The sequence below is a fragment of the Aquarana catesbeiana genome, linkage group LG01, assembly GCF_042186555.1.
Source record: "Aquarana catesbeiana isolate 2022-GZ linkage group LG01, ASM4218655v1, whole genome shotgun sequence".
Taxonomy (NCBI): Eukaryota; Metazoa; Chordata; class Amphibia; order Anura; family Ranidae; genus Aquarana; species Aquarana catesbeiana.
Window position 1 is genome coordinate 222030215 of NC_133324.1, and position 7061 is coordinate 222037275.

Sequence of the window (7061 nt, forward strand, 5' to 3'; positions counted from 1 at the left end):
GCAGACTTCACATTCTGAAAATGCTAGTTCCTTGGCTTCCACGCTGACCCTGTGCTTTGAGTTGCTAACCAAGAACAATTATGCTGATAAGGGCTTATTTTTTTATTATTTGCTTGTTCCAGCCATAAAGTACTGAGAGCAGAGGGTTAGTATACAAGCCAGGTGCCTAGCATTCAGGTCAGCAATGGATGCCCCATGTTTATGTAACTGTTTACTTTAAAACCCCCATGCTTTATTTCACGTTACACATAATTTCATTACAAGTATGTGTGTGGTTTTGTCTATAGGGCCTAGTTTAGTTAAGTATCAATACCATGCTGAAAAACTCACATTTTTGGACATTTTATGCTTGAAATTGGGAAACACTCTCTTATTTCTCCAAATAGGTTCTCAAGATCATGCATGATCTGGCACCCACTTGGGCATTTTGGAATAACAGACATGCCAAGCATTGCTCTTCCTTCCCCTGCCAATGGAGACTGACTCTTGATATGCCAGTGTGGCCTAATTTTGTAGAAATTCTCAGTATCAAGTTACAGCTAGCGGTATAATTGCTAAAACATGCGTTTAGATGCATGTAGTTTTTTTTGTATGCATCATTATACGAAATTATTAGGGCCATATACACAGCTGCATCTAAACGAAAATGTGCACACAAGCAAAAAAAAATATAGGAGACAGCTATGTATGGGACAATACATATCTGTAGATTTTACATGTACACCCCTACCCACCCATAAAGTAATTGGAAGAATTGTATACATCTAAATGTCTACTTTAGGCATGTATTTTACACAGGATCTTTTGTTAGCTCTGCCAGCAAGAACGTGTGTTTCATGTAGAAAATGCACATATGTTAATGAAACCCTATATGTTGATATGAGCTATTGTCTAATTACACCTCCTTAATTAATACAGCTTTGCCCAGTTCATTTAGGTCCTGGTTAAGTAGATCTTTAACTGGTTTGGGGCTGCCATACACAGGAAGATCTCTCATTGAAAACAGTAATCTGCCTTCCTTGCATGTACTGTGCACTGTTGGATTACATGGTATGGTTTATATTAGATCCCACTATAACGCCCTATGTTGATGAGTTTTTGATTGCATGAAATGACACTTGCAGTCCCATAGAAGTCTATCTAGTGGAATGCAAAACCCACCTAAAGTACAGTATTCATACCCCTTGATATTTTCCAATGTTGCAACCAAAAACATAAATTTATTTTATTGGGATTTTATGAGCTAGACCAACCAAAGTGACACATAATTGGATGGAAAATGATAAATTGTTGTACATTTTTTACAAATAAATATCTGAAAAGGGTGGTGTGCATTTGTTTTCAGCCCCCTTTACGTTGATACCTCTAACTAAAATCTAGTGGAACCAATTGGCTTCAGAAGCCACCTAATTAGTAAAAATGAGTCCACCTGTGTATAATTTAATCTCAGTATAAATACAGCTGTTCAGTGAAGCCCTCAGAGGTTTGTTAGAGAACCTTAGTGAACAAACCGCATCATGAAGGTCAAGGAATACACCAGACAGGTCAAGGATAAAGTTGTTTAAAACAGGGCTAGGTTATATATAATAAATAAATAAATATTCCAAGCTTTAAACAACTCACTGAGCACTGTTCAATCCACCATCCAAAAATGGAAAGCGTATGGCACAACTACAAACCTACCAAGACATGGCCGTCCACCTAAACTGACAGGCCGGGCAAAGAGAGCATTAATCGGAGAAGCAGCCAAGAGGCCCATGATAACTCGGGAGAAGCTGCAGAGATCCACAGCTCAGGTGGGAGAATCTGGCCACAGGACAACTATTAGTCGTGCACGCCACAGATCTGGCCTTTATGGAAGAGTGCCAAGAAGAAAGCCATAAGAAGTTCTGTTTGCAGGTTGCGAGGAGCACAACTCGAGGGACACAGCAAACATGTGGAATAAGGTGCTCTGGTCAGATGAAACCATCCAATCTAACAGAGCTTGAGCTATTTTGCAAAGAAGAATGGGCAAAAATGTCACTCTCTAGCTGTGCAAAGCTGGTAGAGACCCAAAAAGACTTGCAGCTGTAATTGCAGCGAAAATACATTTACGATTTTGGTTGTAACATGACAAAATGTGGAAAATGTCATGGGGTATAAATACTTGTTCAAGGCACTGTATATGTACACCCTCACCTTGTAAAACAACCCATTCGGTTTAATATAAATGAAAGGCAAAACATTTGTGTATACATATACAAAAACATAAATGCCCTCTCCCTTTTTTTTTCATCTTCCCAATGAATGGCTGTGAAGGGGGGGGGGGGTCAGGGCAAGTCTGATTATTGGAGTACAAGCTGAGTTCTCAGCACAGCCAAAAAACTGACCACAGTGCTCTCATGCCTAGGGGGGTCAGTTATTAATAGGAAAGCAGAGGGATTGACAGGAACACCAGGGATTTCACATGGAGCAACACAAAGAGAACCGGATACTTTTTCATACAGGTACATGGTACAGCTGGCACATACAGTAAAACCTTGGATTGCGAGCATAATTCGTTCCAGAAGCATGCTTGTAATCCAAAGCACTTGTACATCAAAGCAAATTTCTCCATAAATAATGGAACCTCCAATGATTAGTTCCACAACCATTTATTCATAAGTCCTTCAGTCTATAGTTCATATAAAAAGATTATAGCAATGTGATAGGTTGTGTAACCATAAAATGTCCATCCACAAATGGAAGCTTCCACAAGGGGATTAGAAGCAAAATCCATCAGGAGCTACAGAGTATAAAAGAGAAGAGAGGCGCCTCTAAGTGTAGCAATATGGTTACCTTTAATGAAGGTACAACATTTAGCAACTCACATGGTTGATTAAAAGAGGCACATCTAAGTATGCAGGCATCAGGGGTAAAGCTGTCTACATAGACCGTCCTCCGCACTGCCGGCTCTCACTGCTGTCAGTCTGCAATCACGACCGGGAAATCCACCCTGCAGTAGAACAATCTGAAAGTGAGGCTTGAACTGCTTGTGGAGCGCAGCTTGGAAGGGACAACGTCAGTGGCAGTGAGGAGGATGGTCTATGTGGACAGCTTTACCTAGATGCTTGCATACTTAGATGTGCCTGTTTTAATCATCAACCATAAGAGTTTCTAAATATTGTACCTTCATTAAATGTAACTGTATTGCTACACTTAGAGGTGCCTCTCTTCTCTTTTATACTCAGTTTGACGTGATGCTACTTGTATATCAAGACATCGCTTGTATATCAAGTCAAAATGTATTTAAAAATTTTGCTTGTCTTGCAAAACGCTCTCAAACCAAGGTTTTACTGTATCAGTAATGGGAATTATTAGGTTTTCATATTCTTTAAATCCGGTCAATTGGAAGTCAGCTGCTGATCTGATGTCTCCTTTAATTCCGAGTGATCTCAAAAGCATCTCAAATTGATATCCTCAACACAAGCCCAACGCCCATTTATACAGGCTCTATGTCCCTTGTGCTGCTGTCTCCCCCTTTTGTGGAAACTCTCCTTATCTGCTTTTCTCCACCCCCACTGCTGTTATCTTCGGGTGCAATGGGAATGGGGGTTAATGGAGCTGTGACAGGCAATCACCAAGAGTGCACAACTATGCCTGGTCTTTACACCTTGCTACTCCATTCATAGAAGCAGAACTACAGCTTCTATGATTGGGGGAGGGGTGAATCTCCTCAATTTATGAATAATGATTCCTTCATAGAGACTGGAGTATGGCTTCTATGAATGAAGGAGCTGGGCAGAAAGAATGGACAAAGTTGGGTAATCTTAATGAGTTCCTGTCAAAGTACCCTTGGCTCCATTACCTCCACCACACCGAAAGATCATGGCAGTGGGACTTGAGGAGGATGAAGAAGGAAAGTAACAGCACAATGGACACATGGTATGGATCGTAAGTGACCTTGTGCTGATTTTGATTTTTAAGTGTAAACTTGGACTTTAAAGTTATCCCTTAAAGTGATTCTAAAGGTTTAGTTATTTTTCTAAAATTAAAAACATGTCATGCTTACCTGCTCTGTGCAAGGGTTTTGCACAGAGCAGCCCTGGTCCTCCGCCGGCACTCATGGCTCTTCCTGCCTTCTGAGTGCCCCCATAGCAAGCTGCTTCTATGGGGGGCACGCATGTGGGCTGTGTACATCTATTCATCTATTATCTTACACAGTGTTGCCAAGCTCCACCCCTGCTCTCTGCTCACAAGAGTTGATTGACAGCAGCAGAAGTTAATAGCTTCCGCTGTTGCCAAGCCTCCTGTGAGAGAGGGGAGAGAAGAGCAGCACTGGATCGACATTGGGCTCAAGTAAGTATTTTGGAGGGGGGGCTGGCATGGAAAGTTTTTTTTTTTACCTTAAAGTGATTGTAAAGTCTTGTTTTTTTTTTTCCCCATAAAAATAACAAACATGTTATACACACCTGCTCTGTTGCAGTGGTTTTGCACAGAGCAGCCCAGATCCTCCTCTTCTCGGGTCCCTCTTCTGTGATCCTGGCCCCTCCATCCTGTTCAGTACCCCCCACAGCAAGCAGCTTGCTATGGGGGCACCCGAGCTTCCTGTGTCCATTCAGACACGGAGCCCCGACCCGGCTCTGCCCCCTCTCTCTCCTGATTGGCTAGCTTTGATTGACAGCAGTGGAAGCCACTGGCGCTGCTGCTGTGTTTCAGTCAATCAGGGAGGAGAATCTCGGCTGAGACACTCATGGACAGAGAGGGACCTCAGGTAAGTGTTGGGCGGCTGCTGCACACAGAAGGCTTTTTATCTTAAGGCATAGAATGCCTTAAGTTAAAAAGCCTTCTGCCTTTACAACCCCTTTAATGCAGAGAATGCATTAAGCTAACCAAAAACCTTTTACCTTCAAATAAGTATTCCTAAGTGCAATTTTGGTATCTTGACCAGTGTGCTTTTGTAAAGCAGGTCATTGAGAATAAACTTTGTCAGCTGTACTTATGACCTGTCTAGTATACCTGAGAAGGTAGATGAAGTATACATTGTGCCTCATGTCCTATACATTCTCAGTTTTGCTCGTAACCATGTAATCTTCCTTTTGTAGTCTACATTTTCAGTATATGCATGGATTATGGTATGATTACATGCAGAAACAAGCAGTCTGTAACTTTTACATGGACTACACAATTCAAACTTTTCACATTAATGCCGCGTACACACGGTCGGACTTTTCGTCTACAAAAGTCCGACAGCCTGTCCGACATACTTCCGATGTACCTTCGGCGGACTTGCGGCAGACTTTCTTACGAACGGACTTGCCTACACACGACCACACAAAAGTACGACAGCCTAGTACGCGGTGACGTACACCAAGTCCGACGAGACTATAAAACGGAAGTTCAATAGCCCGTACGACACCCTTTGGGCTCCTTCTGCTAATCTCGTGTTTATCTCGTGTTAGTAGAAGTTTGGTGAGAGACGATTCGCGCTTGTGAGACTCGTATTTTTCAGTTCGTTTTAACTGTTGTTCAGTCTGTGCTTGTGAGGTTTGTATCTGCTTTTCAGTGCGTTTGGTCAGTTGGCATTGAGAAATCTTTGTTTTATTGGCCGCTCGTTCCTGATTTTCAGGTCGTTCTTCACAGGCCTTGCTGTTCTTCAGTGCGTTCTGTTTAGTGCGTTCTGACCAGCCGACCGTTTTGAAACCATGTTACCTGTACGTACTCGTCGTAGAGCTCGTGCATTGTATGTGCTTGGTGCTGTAGTTTATTCTTCAGCCCAAGACCAGTCCATGAACAGGGCGAGGAGGAGTTCATGGACCAAGAATTGGTTGCTTCAGCGTGACCAGTTCTGTCACATGCCTTTGCTCCGTGAGATGCGTGAGAATAATCCTGAGGATTTCAGGAACTTTCTCCGGATGACGGACCCCGTTTTTGACCGTTTGTTGGCTTTGCTGACCCCCTATATCAGCAGGCAGGATACCTGCATGAGGCAAGCCATCACTCCGGAGCAGAGGCTGGTCGCTACCTTGCGGTATTTGGCCACAGGGAGAAGCCTGCAGGACCTTAAGTTCTCGACAGGCATCTCCCCCCAGGCTCTGGGGATCATTATCCCAGAGACCTGTTCTGCCATCATCCAGGTCCTGCAGAAGGACTATATTAAGGTAAGATATTTTTCTTTTATTAGCATCACATGTTCTTTTATGTAATCTTTGATAATGTAATGTATTTCTTGCTTCAAACACTACTTACCATCATTGCAATATAGTGTGAATGTCCCCTTTTTATCCTCACACATGCTGGAATTTTTTCCTGTTATTTTTTGTCATGCATGTATATTTTCCTTCAATAACCTTCCCAGCATGAAGTGATGGGAACATATCCACCTAGTCTACTCATTTTGAATGTATTTTGTTTGAGTGTATTTAGTGTGCTTATAATTAGCAATTAGCTAGATTTCCCAACCCCCCCACCCACCCCCACCTAAACTCAGTCCAAATAGTGTGCTGCTAATTAGCAATTATCTTGATTTCCCAACCCCCCCACCCACCCCCACCTAAACTCAGTCCAAATAGTGTGCTGCTAATTAGCAATTATCTTGATTTCCCAACCCCCCCACCCACCCCCACCTAAACTCACTCCAAATAGTGTGCTGCTAATTAGCAATTATCTAGATTTCCCAACCCCCCCCCCCACCCACCCCCACCTAAACTCACTCCAAATAGTGTGCTGCTAATTAGCAATTATCTAGATTTCACAACCCCCCCACCCACCCCCACCTAAACTCACTCCAAATAGTGTGCTGCTAATTAGCAATTATCTAGATTTCACAACCCCCCACCCTCGTTAAAATTTGCTTGAATGTTCTGTGGTGTTGATTTGTCTAAAGCAAATATATGTTGCAGTTTGCAAAATGCATGTGCACTCTACAAGTGCATTTGTTCCAGTGCTTTAGTAAATGAGCAGAAGCTCTGCTGATTTCCATCATCAAATCATATGCAAGCCTCAAAGTGTTTTCATTAATTGCCCTTGCCTGTGATTGTGTACTCCTTGCAACATGAATGCCTTTTTACATTACCTCATTTACTGTAAGCTGGTTAGCAACT